At 36.0% G+C, this 14745-nt stretch overlaps 1 pseudogene; it reads left to right on the plus strand.

The window, feature by feature from the left end:
- Nucleotides 1-758: 758 nt before the first annotated feature.
- Nucleotides 759-856, plus strand: LOC132656730 (small nucleolar RNA U13; annotated as a pseudogene).
- The last annotated feature ends 13889 nt before the right edge of the window (nt 857-14745 follow it).

The raw sequence follows: 14745 nt of genomic DNA on the forward strand, positions 1-14745 counted from the left end.
AGTACTTATTGCAATTGTGAATAATACACATTGCAATTGTGACTATCAGAGTAAACTCCTCTCTATTTTCAATTGCAATTATTATATGTTTCCTCTTAAAAAAGGTTGAAAATAGCTGTACCTACATACTTTGGCATTAAATGTACATAAAGAAAGAGTTTTAAGTACCGCTCATTACAGTGCCACTATAAGAATCTGGAGGCTGCAAAATAAAACCTACTTTAAATTGTGTTTCTTTCATTGTTCCTAAACTTAGTTGTGGGTTCACTTTCAAGAGATGGTGTGAAACTGATAATCTCAACTTTATCTCTAGGATAAAATTTCTACTTCTCTCCTCTTTAGTATAACCCATTGAAACTAGATTAGTAGTTAATAATTTAGGTGCTTTTATAAAAGTTTCTTTGAATCAATTTAACAAAACCAAAACAAAATATAAAAAAATGATTTCTTATCAGCTAAATCAAATCTACCACTCAAAATAATCTCAAGCAGGATATGCTTTGTCAAACAAACTAAAAACAAGTTTCTAGCATATGGTGATATCCCTCAAAGATAATTCTAACTTGAAATATAGACAATTAAGTTAAGAAAGTTATTGAAAAGATAAGCTTTCTGTGTTGTTATATAACATTATCAGTAATTTGTTAAAAATAACTGAATATCCTCCATATATTTTATCATTTAATAATTATTTCTTAAAAAATTGATAAAGAAATGTAAAAATACCTTACATAAAAAAACATTAAAGAAATGTAACAATCTTCTTTTGTAGTTCATAGGCATGATGATTGGGTAGTTAGTATGATATGTGTCACACATTAAACTTCGTTATGATGAGGGCACGTTAACTGTGATTGGGAAAACAAACGGAATGTAACCAACTTCGGAAATTTCGTTTACCATACTCTCCATTTCTATAAATTCCTAAAAAAAAAATTATACTTTGTTCTTTAGGTATGGATTATTATTCTTTATGCAAATTAAACAGCTTAAAAACTCAATTATTTTATCCATAGATTAAGAAGTTGAATCTAAGAAATAATTATGTTAGAGGAAATAGCTTTTGCACTGTTCATGTCCTGGAAAGTAGCTGTTGTCCTGTAGTTTCTGTTTCCACACAGAATGTTTATACACCGCAGAATGTTTCATTTTCCCTCTAGTGTGTAGCTATGAGTATGGCAGGTTTACAGCAGATGTTGTCAGTTAATTTTATGAGGCCACAGGTAAATGTCCAAAAATATTACACTCATATCTCCAAATCTGCCCTCTTTTCAATGACTTTTAACAGAAGATTCAAGTTTATGGAAAACCCCATGTGGTTGAAGGTGAATCACAGAGATTCTAACAAATGTTAAAAGTTTTATAGACTGTTAAGTCTTTTACAAAGTGAAATTTTCCTTGTATAAGGAAGCAGCAGATGAAGTTTATCATAAAAAATAGAATTTCATCTTATAAAAAAAACTGTATAAAATGTATCCACCATCTGTATATAAGGAAATTAAAATAAGAAAATTGTCTATGACTTTATTTTGTTTCATTGAAATCTATATATGGTAAACAATTTACAAATATTTGTGGAAAAATGTTTGATGTAAAACTGTACATTTGATTGAATATTGTCCTTACTTAGTATTTATTTTTCCACATTATATTGTAGTAGCACATTTAATTTACTCATGTGTGCATGTAAAAGTGTACATATACATATGTGTGTGTGGGGGGGGGAGATCATGCAAAAGGACAGTTGCTCTTCAGGTGCTGCCCACTTCTAGTATTAGCTTGAAATTACCAAGTAGGCTAAGCTGACCTGCCAGGGAGTTCTAGGCATCCAAGTTCTAGGCATCCAACTTACGTGTTTGTAAGAATCAACAATTGTCCAAAGCATTTGAATATGGATTCTGGAATTTTGAATGTGGGTTCTTAGGTCTCTGTAATTAAAATGCAATCATTACAAACTGAGCTATTGGCCAGCTTCAGCGTTATGTCTTTGTATTTTGTTTGTTTGTTTTGTTTTGAGAGAGGGTCTTACTATTTAGTCCTGGGTGTCCAGAACTCACTTTGTTAGAAAAGATTACCTCAAACTCACAGAGATCTCTGTCTGCCTCTGCCTCCCACATGCTGTAATAAAATGTGAGCACCACCACACTTGGTAATCATGCTCTGTGACATTTGATGCATTTCATGTTATGCATATTTCCACTGGAACATTTATTCATGTATAACACATTTTGACATACAAATGAGACTACTATTTTTTTGGATGTCTGGGTAATATCAGTTATATTTGAAAAGAGTATTATTTGGCATCATATTATTTATACTTTTATTTTTAATCAGTTGTGTTTGGTTTCACCCTAGGTCTATTGGCTCTCTGGTCTAGTCTCTGGTACTTGATCATGCAAACAATGTCAGGTGGGTTCTGTCTCATGGAGTGGGAGTTATATCAAATCAGACTGGTTGGTTTCTTCCATAAGTTATTTGCCACCATTGCCTTAGCATATTTTCCTCTGAGGACAGGTTTTTGTTGGTGGGGTTGGTGTTTATATTTCTCTTTTGGTAGTCTGCAGAGTATCTTCCTGCACCTAGTAGAACATAGTTGGTAAAGGTTCCATGTAAGCACCAGTTTGACATTTCGACATTCAATGAGTTATGGCAGTGTTGTTCTCAACAATGGTTCTCCACTGTCAGTTAACAGAGAGCAAATGATTATCTGAGCAACAGCCTGGATTGTTTGTGTTTCCCATGGGACCCTATTGGCCAACAACTCAATAGAATGTAACCCAGTTCGGGTCCTTACAATTCTTGTGTGGTGACAACACATGGCCATTTGGGATTCTTGTACCCATTTTTATGAAACCCCATTAGGACCTACTTCATACATTTAAGTAAGGTTTCACTGTACTGTTTCCATACCATCCTTCAAATGGCCCTCTTCCCATGTGTTTCTCCAATATTCTCTTTCTCAACTTTATGTCCCATCTACCTCCCCCATTTGATCATTTTGTTCACATCACCCCCAACCCCAGTCCACCTGTAAGATTTATTATACTTCTCCCTCCCAGTGATAGCCATGTGTCACTATAATACATTCCTAACCTATAACAGAACCTGCGTTCTCTGTGTTATTGGATATTAGGCAGTCCATCATTAATTTAATCCTAATATACACATATAAATGAATATATGTCATATTTACCTTTCTGAGTCTGAGTTATTTCACGCAGAATGATTTTTTCCTAAATATTTATTTGCCTGGAAATTTCATGATATCATTTTTAAACAGGTGTGTAATATTCTACTGTTTAAATTTACCATTATAAATGGAAAAGTCTTAAAACATTTTTACTGTTATTTTTTATTATTAACTTTTATTAATTATACTTTATTTACTTTGTATCCCCCCATAAGCCCCTCCCTACTCCCCTCCTATTCTCACTTTTCCTTCCCCTTCTTCACACATGCCCCTCCCCAAGTTCACTAATAGAGGAGGTCTTTCTCTCCTTCATTCTGATCCTAGTCTATCAGATCTCATCAGGAGTGGCTGCATTGTCATCTTCTGTGGCCTGCTAAGGCTGCTACTCTCTCAGGGGGAGGTGACCAAAGAGGAGACCAATCAGTTCATGTCAGAGGCAGTCCCTGTTTCCATTACTATGGAAGCCACTTGGACACTGAACTGCCATGGGCTACATTTGTGCAGGAGTTCTAGGTTATCTCCATGCATGCTCCTTGGTTGGAGTATGAGTCTCTGGGAAGACCCCTGTGTTCAAATTTTCTGGTTCTGTTGCTCTCCTTGTGGAGCTCCTGTCCTCTGCAGATCTTACTATTTCCCACTTCTTTCATAAGATTCCATGCACTCTGCCCAACAGTTAGCCATAAGTCTCAGCATCTGTTTTGATAGTCTGTAAGGCAGAGCCTTTCAGAGGCCCTCTATGGCAGGTTCCTTGCTTATTTCCTGTTTTCTTTTTCTGATGTCCATCCTCATTGTCATTTAGGATGAGAATTGAACATTTTAGTCAGAGTCCTCCCTCTTGATTAGTTTCTTTAGATGTACAGATGTTAGTAGGTTTATCCTATATTATATGTCTATATGAATGAGTATATGCTGTGTGTGTCTTTCTGCTTCTGGTATAGATCCCTTCCAGTTCCCACCATTTATCTGCAAATTTCATGATTTCCTTGGTTTTCATTGCTGGGCAATATCTTAAAACTGTTAAGGTCCGATCTAATGACATGCTTTTCCAAGTCCACTTCTTGGATGCTCTGCAAACAGGACAAGAGTCCTAATGATACCTGATAAGCTAGAGTCAGATAACAGGAGAAGACACCTTACCCTATCAGTGGACTAGGGGAGGGGAAGATGGAGATAAGAGGAGGAATAGTGAGATTGGGCAGAGATGAGGGAGGGATACACATTGAAGACATTTTAATAATAATAATAATAATAATAATAATAATAAGAGTGGGTCCAAGATGGTGGCCATCAGCAAACACAGTATTCAGGGGTACAGGATCTAAAACCCTGAAATTGGTGAATGGAGAGGCAGTTAAAGCGAGAACACCAACATTGAGGCTTCCTGGGCAAGAAGTCAACATGTGAGTTGGGACAGTTTGGATCCAGGTCATGTGTTGACATCTCCAGGGACTGAGAGTGGTGAATATTCAGGGCACCTGCACATGTGCATTGTGCCCACAAACAGTGACAGAACCCTCTTCTGTGCTTACACTTCACCCTTCTGGTCATCTACACTCTCTAGCCACCTATCCTTCAAAGAACACTTCCACTCATATACCTTGGCCTGTAGACATTCACCTGCAACCTTCCTTCCTAAGCTACAGCTGAAAAACCACTTCCCAGTCTCAAACCAGTGGACCTCATTCATCTTCCTGAAGAGTATTCCAGACACCAGAGACAGACAGACCCAGTCTGAAATACAGACTCCAGGAACAGACAGCAAAGATTACAGATAAGCAGATGCCTAGAGGTTGGCATACCAACACATTCAACAAAAATTATTACATCCTTGGCTTCACCAGCAACTGCAAAAATCAATGGATCTACTAATTCATAGGAAACAGAGGAAAACTATCTCAAATCTATGCTTATCCAGTTATTAGAGGCACATAAAAAGGAAATGAACAAATGAACAAAGCTCTCAAAGAAATACAGGCAAATACAGCCAAACAAATAGAGGCACATGTAAAGGCACACGTAGTGGCATATAGAGAGGAAACAAAGAAAAAATAGAGGCCATCATAGAGAGACAGGAATCCACATTCAAACAGATGAAGGAAATGGTGCAAGACATGAAAACAGAATTATAATCAATAAAGCAAACACAAACAGAGAATACCCTGGTGCTGGAGAACTTATAGAAAAAACCAGGAACCACAAAGGTAAGCATCACCAACAGAATACCAGAGATGGAAGAGATAATCTCAGACACTGAAGATGCAATTGCAGAAACTGATACATCTCTCAAAGACAAAGTAAAATCAGAAAAGTTCCAATGACAAAACATCCAAGAAATCAATATCTAAGAATAATAGGAACAGATAAAAAAGAAGACTCCAGGCTCCAAGGTACAGAAAATATTTTCAAGAAAATCATAGAAGAAAATTTTCCCAATGTCAAGAAAGAGATGTGCATAAACATACAAGAAGCCTACAGAAGACCAAAAAGACTAGATCAGAAAAGGAATTCCTCATGTCACATAATAGTCAAAACACTAAATCTTCAAAACAAAGAAAAATATTAAAAACAGCAAGGGAAAAAGGCCAATTAACATAAAGGTAAAATTACCAGAATCAAATCAGACTTCTCAACAGAAACTATGAAAGCCAAAAGGGCCTGAACAGATTTCATGTAGACTCTGAGAGACCAAAACTGCCAACTCAGACCACAATACTGAACAAAGCTTTCAATCAATATAGATGGAGAAAACAAAATATTTCAAGACAAAACTAGACTTAAACAATATCTGCATAGTAACCCAGCCCTACAGAAGATACTAGAAGGAAAACTCCAATCCAGTGAAATCAACTAGACCCAAGAAAACATAGGATACAGATAATTCATAACAAAAAAAGAAAAATAAAACAGCCATAGAAATACAGTAACACCACCAACCCCACAATAAAAGGAACTAACATTCTTTGCTATTATCTGTCAGCATCAATTGTCTCAACTCTCCAATAAAAAGAGATGGACTAACCAAATGGTTGGGGAAACAGGATCCAACATTCTGCTGCATCCAAGAAATGCACCTCTGCAACAGAGAAAAACACTACTTCAGAGTAAAGGCTGGAAAAGGTTTTTATGCGTTTGTTTTTGTTTTTTTAAGCAAACAGACCCAGAAAACAAGCTTGGGTAGCAACCCTAATATCTGACAATAGACTTTCAAACAAAGTTAATAAAAAAGATCAGGAGGAAAACTTAATTCTAATCAAAGAAAAAAAATTGCCAGGAAGACATCAAAATACTGAACATATATGCCCCAATATACAAGAGTACCTGTATTTGTAAATGAAACATTATTAAAGCTTAAATCACATATCGATCCTAACACAATAATAGTGGGAGACTTCAACACTCTACTCTAACAAAGGGATATATCATCTAGCCTGAAGCAAAATAGGGAAATAATAACATTTACAGAGGTCTGAAATCAAATGGACCTAAAAGATGTCTACAGAACTTTTCACCTAAACTCAAAAGAGTGTACTTTCTTTTTACACCTCACAGGATCTTCTCAAAAATTGACCATGTCATTGGGCACAAAGAAAGCCTCACCAGGTATAAGAAGAATGAAATAATCCCTTGTATCCTAAGAGAACACCATGGACTAAAACTATACTATACCAACAACAGAAATAACAAAAAGCCTATACACATATGGAAACTAAACAACTCTCTACTCAATGATGCCTTGGTCAGGGAAGAAAAGATACATGAAAGAAGAGACTTTTTAAAATTCAATGAAAATGAAGGTACAATTTACCTAACCTGATTGGGCACACTAAATGCAGTGCTAAGAGGAAAGTTCACAGCGCCAAGTGCCTCAAGAAAGAAGTTAGAGACATCTGATACAAGCAAGCAACTTAATGGCACACCTAAAAGCCCTAGAAAAAAAAATAAGCAGACACAATCAAGAGGAGTAGACAATTGGAAATAATCAAAGTCAGAACTGGAATCAATGAATTAGAAACAAATAAAACAATTCAAAGAAACAATGAGATAGGGGCAGTCCTCCTCCCCTATTGTCTGACCCTAGCCTATCAGGTACAATCAGGACTGCCTGGATCCTCTTCCTCTGTGGGGTGGCTAGGCTGTGCCACCAGGCAAAAATGATCAAAGAACAGACATTTTTTCATGTTAGAAACTGTCTCTTCTCCCCTTTCTAAGGAACTTACATGGAGACTGAGTCTTATGCAAGAACGAGGATATTAAAGGACTGGGAGGGGACAGGAGCCACACAAGCAGACCAACAAAGCCAAAGCCAATAATAATAATAATAATAATAATAATAATAATAATAATAATTCAAATAAAAAATAAAAGGGCCCGGGGGTACTGCAAAGAGTGATGCATCAACCAAAGACCATGCATAGAGAGGACCTAGACCCCCTGCTCAGATGTAACCCATAGACAGCTATACTTTAAATAACTATTTTATTACATTCTTTTTTCACATGGTTTCTAAGAAGCCACATGAAGTCTTTGTTTTAACATTTACGTTAGAATCTTTTTAATTATTCTTTTATTCACTTTACATGCTGGTTGTATTTTTATCCCTCCCCCCCTTCCAGTCCTACTATCCCTCTCTCCCTCCTCACTTATTCCTCAGAAAAAGGGAGCTTCCTTTCCCATCCATCCCAGCTCATCAAGTTGCATCAGGACTGAGCCTGTCCTCTTTCCCTATGGCCTGGCAAGATAGTCCCACCAGAGGAAAGTGATCAAAAAGCTGGCAACTGAGTCCACGGCTGATGCAGTCCCCACTTTTATACTAAAGGACCCAATGAAGCCTGAACTGCCCATCTTTTCATTTCTTATAATATCATGTTTCACAAAAATAAATTCTTTCAAAAATAGCATGTATTTTATATCCACCCACACCGTTTCTATCATTTTTGACACCTTTCCACTGAAAAACCTAAACAGTAACATGAGCATCAATGAACACATGGGCTTCCCCTCTTATTTCTCTGTATCGGGCTTTTCAACCGCTTGAAAAACTTCAAGCCAGAAACCTGGACCCACCTCTTTAACCCAACCTTGCCTTTATTTTCATTATCCAATTTGATCCTGAGTTTAATATTCAGCATCTCAGGGCAGAAGAGATGGCTCAGTGGTTGAGAGCATGTACAACTCTTACAGAGAACCTTAGTTTACTTCCAGATCAGGTAACTCACAATTGCCTGTAACTGCAGTTCCAGGGACCCTACGCCCTCTTCTGGCCCCCACAGGAACTGCACTCTCGTATGCATACCCACACACAAACACATACATAAATATTTGTAATTAGGGAGCAGCGCAGAAGAAGACAATGCAGCCAGTCCTGATGAGACCTGATAAGTTAGGATCAGATAGAAGGGAAGGAGGACCTCCCCTATTAGTGGACTTGGAGAGGGGCATGGAAGGAGATGAGGGAGGGAGGGTGAGATTGGGAGGGAATGAGGGAGGGGGCTACAGCTAGGATACAAAGTGAATAAACTGTAATTAATATAAAAAATAAAAATTTAAATTAAAATAAATTTTAAAAATATTAAAAAAAAAAGAAATAATGAGACCAAGACCTGGTTCTTTGAGAAAATCAACAAACGAATGAAAGGCAGAGAGAAACTATCCAAATCAGCAAAATCAGAAAGAAAAGGGGGGGTCATAACAACAGACACTGAGGAAATCCAAACAATCATTAGGTCTTACTACAAAAGCCTATATGCTACAAAATTTGAAAATCTAAATGAAATGGACAATTTTCTTGATAGATTCCACTTACCAAAATTAAATCAAGATCAGGTAAATTGATTAAATAGTCCTATATCACCCAAGGACATAGAAGCAGTCATTAAAAGTTTCCCCTCCAGAGGAGGACCTCCCCTAGCAGTGGACTTGGAAAGGGGCAGGGAGGAAAGGGGGGATTGGGAGGGATTGAGGGAAGGAACTATGGCTGGGATACAAAGTAAATAACCTGTAATTAATATAAAAAATAAAAATTAATAAAAATGTCTTCCCTCCAAAAAAAGTTCAGGGCAGATGGTTTCAGTGCAGAATTCTACCAGACCTTCAAGGAAGAGCTAACTCTAATTCTCTTCAAACTATTCCACATAATAGAAACAGAATGAACATTAGCAAACTCATTCTATGAAGCCACAGTCACCTTGATACCTAACAACACAAAGACCCAATAAAAAAAGAGAACTTCAGACTTATCTCTCTTATGAACATTGATGCTAAAATACTCAATAAAACACTTGCAAAACAAATCCAAGAACACAAAAAAAGATATCCACCATGACAAAATAGGTTTCATCCCAGGTTTAATATATGGAAATTCATCAATGTAATCCACCATATAAACCAACTACAGGATTTGAAAAATCACATGATTATCTCCTTAGATGTTGAAAAAACATTTGACAAAATCCAACACCCATTCATGTTTAAAGTCTTGAAGCAATAAGGAATGAAAGACGTATATCTAAACATAGCAAAGACAATATACAGCAAGCCTATATCTAATATCAAACTAAATGGAGAGAAACTTAAATTTGTCCCATTGAAATAAGGAACAAGGGAAAGCTGCCCAATTTTTCCATATCTCTTCAATGTAGTATTTGTAGTCCTAGCTAGAGCAATAAGACAACTAAAGGAGATCAAGGGGATACAAATTAGAAAGGAAGAGGTCAAAGCATCACTATTCACAGATAGTGACAATATACTAGAGTGACCCTAGACAGTACACTATAGTGACCCAGAGAACTCCTTCAGCTGATAAACACCTTCAGCAAAATGACTAGATACAAAATTAACTTAAAAAATTTATCAGTAGCCCTCCTGTATATGAAAGCAAAAGGGCTGAGAAATATATTGTGGAAACTACACCCTTTACAATAGCAACTAATAACATAAATTACCTTGGTGTGACTCTAACCAAGCAAATGAAAGACCTGTTTGAAAAATATCTTAAAGCCTTTCATGAAAGAAATTGAAGAAGAAATCAGAAAACGGAAAGATATATCATGCTCATGGATGAGTAGGATTAACATAGTGAAAATGGCCATCCTTCCAAATCAACCTACAGATTCAGGGCAATTCTCATCAAAATACCAACAAAATTCTTTACAGAACTTGAAAGAACAATTCTCAATTTCATATGGAAAAATAAAATATGTTTTATAAAAAACTAAATTTTGTTAAAATTGGATATTGACATTACTTAAAATTATTTCTGCATGATTTTTTTCTAAAGACCTGTTGAACTTTCCTGTGAAAATTAGTGCATATGTTTGATCCATGCACAATGATGTCCTTAATAAATTGCCTAACAAATTTTAAATATACATAATAAAGCCAAGAAGATACTTATCTGTCTTCTTCCTCAAGCAAAAGCTAAAATTAATGTTTGTGCCATATTAATAGTTAATAAATAATGATTTTTAATCTTTTGGAATATCAAAATTCCAACTAATTAATCCCTTAAGTAGTTAATCATATATAGATAATTAAATGCATGCTAGTTGTCAGCGATTATTAAGGGGAAGATAGCAATCTTTATTTTCTAACAAATGTGTTAATAACAGTGTGCTATTTCTACATTGTGTAAAAGCCTTTGCTTTTGAAAAAGTCTTTTAGCAAAACTATTTTCACATTGCTGAATTTGTTATATGCTTATTCTTAGTCTTCAAAGCTGTAAAGCACATTAACATATTAAAATGTTAATAAAATAGGAATGATTTTTGTTATGTAACAAAAACGTGGTTGTCCTTAAATCTCCAAAGGTGCTTCTACCTGATTCATTTATTTATTTACTAAAGTTAGGTATACATTGATGTATACATTCTTTTTTGGCCACCGTGTAGGTCCTAGGAAACAAACTAAGACCTTTAGCCTTTGAGTCAAGTGCCTTATGCACTGTGCAATCTGGCTGTTTTTTAATTCTTATTACGAAAGCTCCAAGTACAAACCATATAGGCAGAATCTCTCAATGATGACCTTGTAGCATGTGTGTGTGTTTGATTCACTATATTTGTGTATATGTATATATATATGTGTGTGTGTTTGCATCACTATATATGTATATATATTTATGTTTGTGTATGAATACATACATGTAAATGTATGATATGCATGCATAATATGTACATACTATATATATATATGTATATATATATATATGTATGACAAAATTTGCTCTTAGATAATTATATAAGTACATATTATTCTGGCTTCTTTAGCTTCTCTTCACTATTTCCTTTCAACCCTATCAACCTTTTGGTTGATTTTGTGACTCACTTGTTTTAACTGAGGCCATCCCCTGTAACTATTGAATTGGGATTACCATTGAAGTTTGGTGGAGTTAATAATGTGATTATGCTAAAGGCAATAATAACTCTACTCCTTGAATCTATGATTTAAAGACAGTTGAGCAGTAACATACAAGATCCCCCAATATAGTCTTTCTTCTTTCTTTACCTGAGTGTCCACACACCAATGCTAAAACACACTTGGTCCTCATGTCTGCTTGACTGCAATGGCTGTCTTTTCCAGAATGTAATTATTACAATTCATCTTTCAGGTGTTCTGACTCCGTAGTCTATCTTTCCTGCTTTCCCCCAATGGTTCTAATGCCTTATAGGCAGTTGTATTCATTTCTCAGTTGGAGAAAAACTTCATGTATTACCTGTTCTCAGCATTTTGTATATCCATGAATATCTGAATTCATAACTTTTCACTCGTTATATTTGTATTATTAATGAGAACAGTACTGCTTTTCTGTTGCTACAACCATAAAACTTAAAAAAAAAAACCAAAAACTTAACACTTAGATGAACAATAGTACTGTTCTCATCAATAATAGAAATGAACAATATTATTCAATGTACCTCCTAGGATCTATGATATCATGTACCTTGTGCTTTTGAAAAAGTTCCCAGTGAACCATGGATTCCCTCCTATGAAACAGTGTCAAATGTGTCAGAGTAGTTGTGTAATATCACAGTAGCTGGGCTGTTATTGCATATGCCTGGCTTTTCTACATCATGCATACTTGCTGTGAGAAATCTTTAATAATAGGGTCTTATCATCTAGGTTTAGGTAATATCCAAGAAGATTGGCCAGAGCCTAAACTGTACATAAATATGTAGAGGACTTATGGGAATGTTGTGCTTTTCCCCAACTTGTTTAATGATCATCTGTACTTAGTAATCTTCTGTATTATTTCTTCTAAACAGTTTTAAATTTTATTTAATACTAAACTAAGGAAATTATTACAGAATAAAAATAAAGCTAAAATTACCAACAAATTAAAACCATGTTGTTATATAAATTTCTTGGATGCCAGCATTTTTTCTTTGAAAAGAGACCCTCCTTCCTTCTTTCAAAAAATTCATCTGAACAGTAATTTCTACAACATCCACTTTTCTTTTTTCCCCACCTCTCCTCTTCTCAGATCCATTCCCTCTGTTTCCTCCTCAGAAAAAAAGAGACCTCCAAGAGATGACAGTGAAAGAGGACAAAAAAAATACAGTAAGAAAAGTTGAAAGCCCACTTTTACCTTGGAAAGGATACCCATACTTTGAAGGAAAGTTGTATTTTCTTTAAGAATTTTCTTCTTTTTGAGGGGTCTGAGCCATTTTCTATTGTTGTGAAGAGATACCATGACCAAGGCAACTTTTAAACAGGAAAGCATTTAATTCTGGGCATGCTTCCAGTTTCAGAGCCTTAGTCAATTATCATGACAGGGAGCTTGGGGACACTCATGCCACAGGAGCAGCAGCTGAGAGATATAACCCGATTGGCAGTCAATAGAAAGATGGCTTTTGAAACCTCAAATCCCGTTTCCAGTTACATGCTTCCTACAAGAAGGATAAACCTACTGCAGCAGAGTGACACCTCCTAAACTTTCTCAAAAAGGGCTAGTCCCTGATTACTAAGCATTCAAATATTTAAGCTTATGGAGGCCATTTTTATTCAGATCACCATATTATGAACTATTTATTGCATCTTGAAGGACATTTACTATCATGAACACAATCAATTTTTTCTGCCCCTCTACATCTAATTATATAGTGAAAATGCTATTCCTAATTTTAATTTTTATATATATTTAATATTTCTTGTCTTATCATATTTTCTATACATAATGTTTCCACTTCTTATAATAGCATAGCAATATTTATAGTATGGTACATATTCACCAAATGCTGAGTGTATGCAGCTTAGGCTTTTGGGTACTTTCTGCAGAACTGACAGGAGAACTCTTTTAAATTAGATCAATTAGTAATGCTAAAACCAGAAAGCTCCAGAATAATAAGGAGTTTAATTAGAAGTTGTTGTCTTTTCAAAGTTAATCAAATTATATAATGTGTATGAGTGTTTGTCTGTCTGTGTGTGTGTGTGTGTGTGTGTGTGTGTGTTCATCTTCCTAGGCTAGTGAATTAATGGACATTGAAAAATAGAAAAAAAATGCAATTATGAATGTATTTTCTGGAAAACACCTATAATTTCCATTTCAATGAAATTAACAATATCACATGGATATTCTTTCTTTTATTTTATTATCATTCTTATTTACAATGTATTTACTTTGTATCCCATTTGTAGGCCCCTCCTTCATTCCCTCCCAGTCCCATTCTCCTTCACTCTTCCCGGTATACCCTTCCAATAGTCGCCTGAAAAGTGGGAGTGCCTGACCCACTGTTCTTGAATAGAGAGTTGTTCAGTTTCCACGTGTGTGTGTAGGCTTTTTGCTATATCTGTTATTGTTGAGATCCAGCCTTAACCCAGCTTAGATAAGATAAAATACAGAGGATTATTTCAATCTTCTTGTATCTTTTGAGGCTTGCTTTGTGCCTTACTATTTGGTCAATTTTGAAGAAGGCTCTGTGAACTGTTGAGAAGAAGGAATGTTCTTTTTAAAAACAGCTTTAAAATTATTTATTTATTTGCACTTTGTATGCCAGCTGTAACCCCCTTCCTCATCCCTTCCAAGTGCCACAGTCCCTCCCTCTTCTCATCCCTTGTCCCTCCCCAAGTCTACTGATAGGGGCAGTCCTCCTCCCTTTCCATCTGACCTTAGTTTATCAGTTTTTTTTTATCAGGACTGGCTCTATTGTCTTCCTCTGTGGCCTGGCAAGGCTGCTTCCTCCTCAGGGGTAGGTGATAAAAGAGCAGACCATTGAATTCATGTGAGAGACAGTTCCTGTTCCCCTTACTAGGATACCCACTTGGGGACTGAGCTGCCATGGGCTACATGGGTACCATAGAGGGATTCTGAAAGACTCTACTCTGTAGGGTATCAAAGAAGATGCTGATACTCATAGCCGAACTTTGCACAGAGTGTAGAGAATCTTAGGAAAGAAGGGGGAGCTAGAAAGGCTTGAGGGGACAGGAGCTCCACAAGGAAAGCAACAGAACCAAAAAAATCTGGGCCCAAGTATGAGTTCCTGAGACTGATATTCCAACCAAGGACCATGCTTGGAGATAACCTGGAAGGTAAGGTCATAGGTGTTTGGGTGAAAGTTCAG

The sequence above is a fragment of the Meriones unguiculatus genome, chromosome 9 (assembly GCF_030254825.1).
Source record: "Meriones unguiculatus strain TT.TT164.6M chromosome 9, Bangor_MerUng_6.1, whole genome shotgun sequence".
NCBI lineage: Eukaryota > Metazoa > Chordata > Mammalia > Rodentia > Muridae > Meriones > Meriones unguiculatus.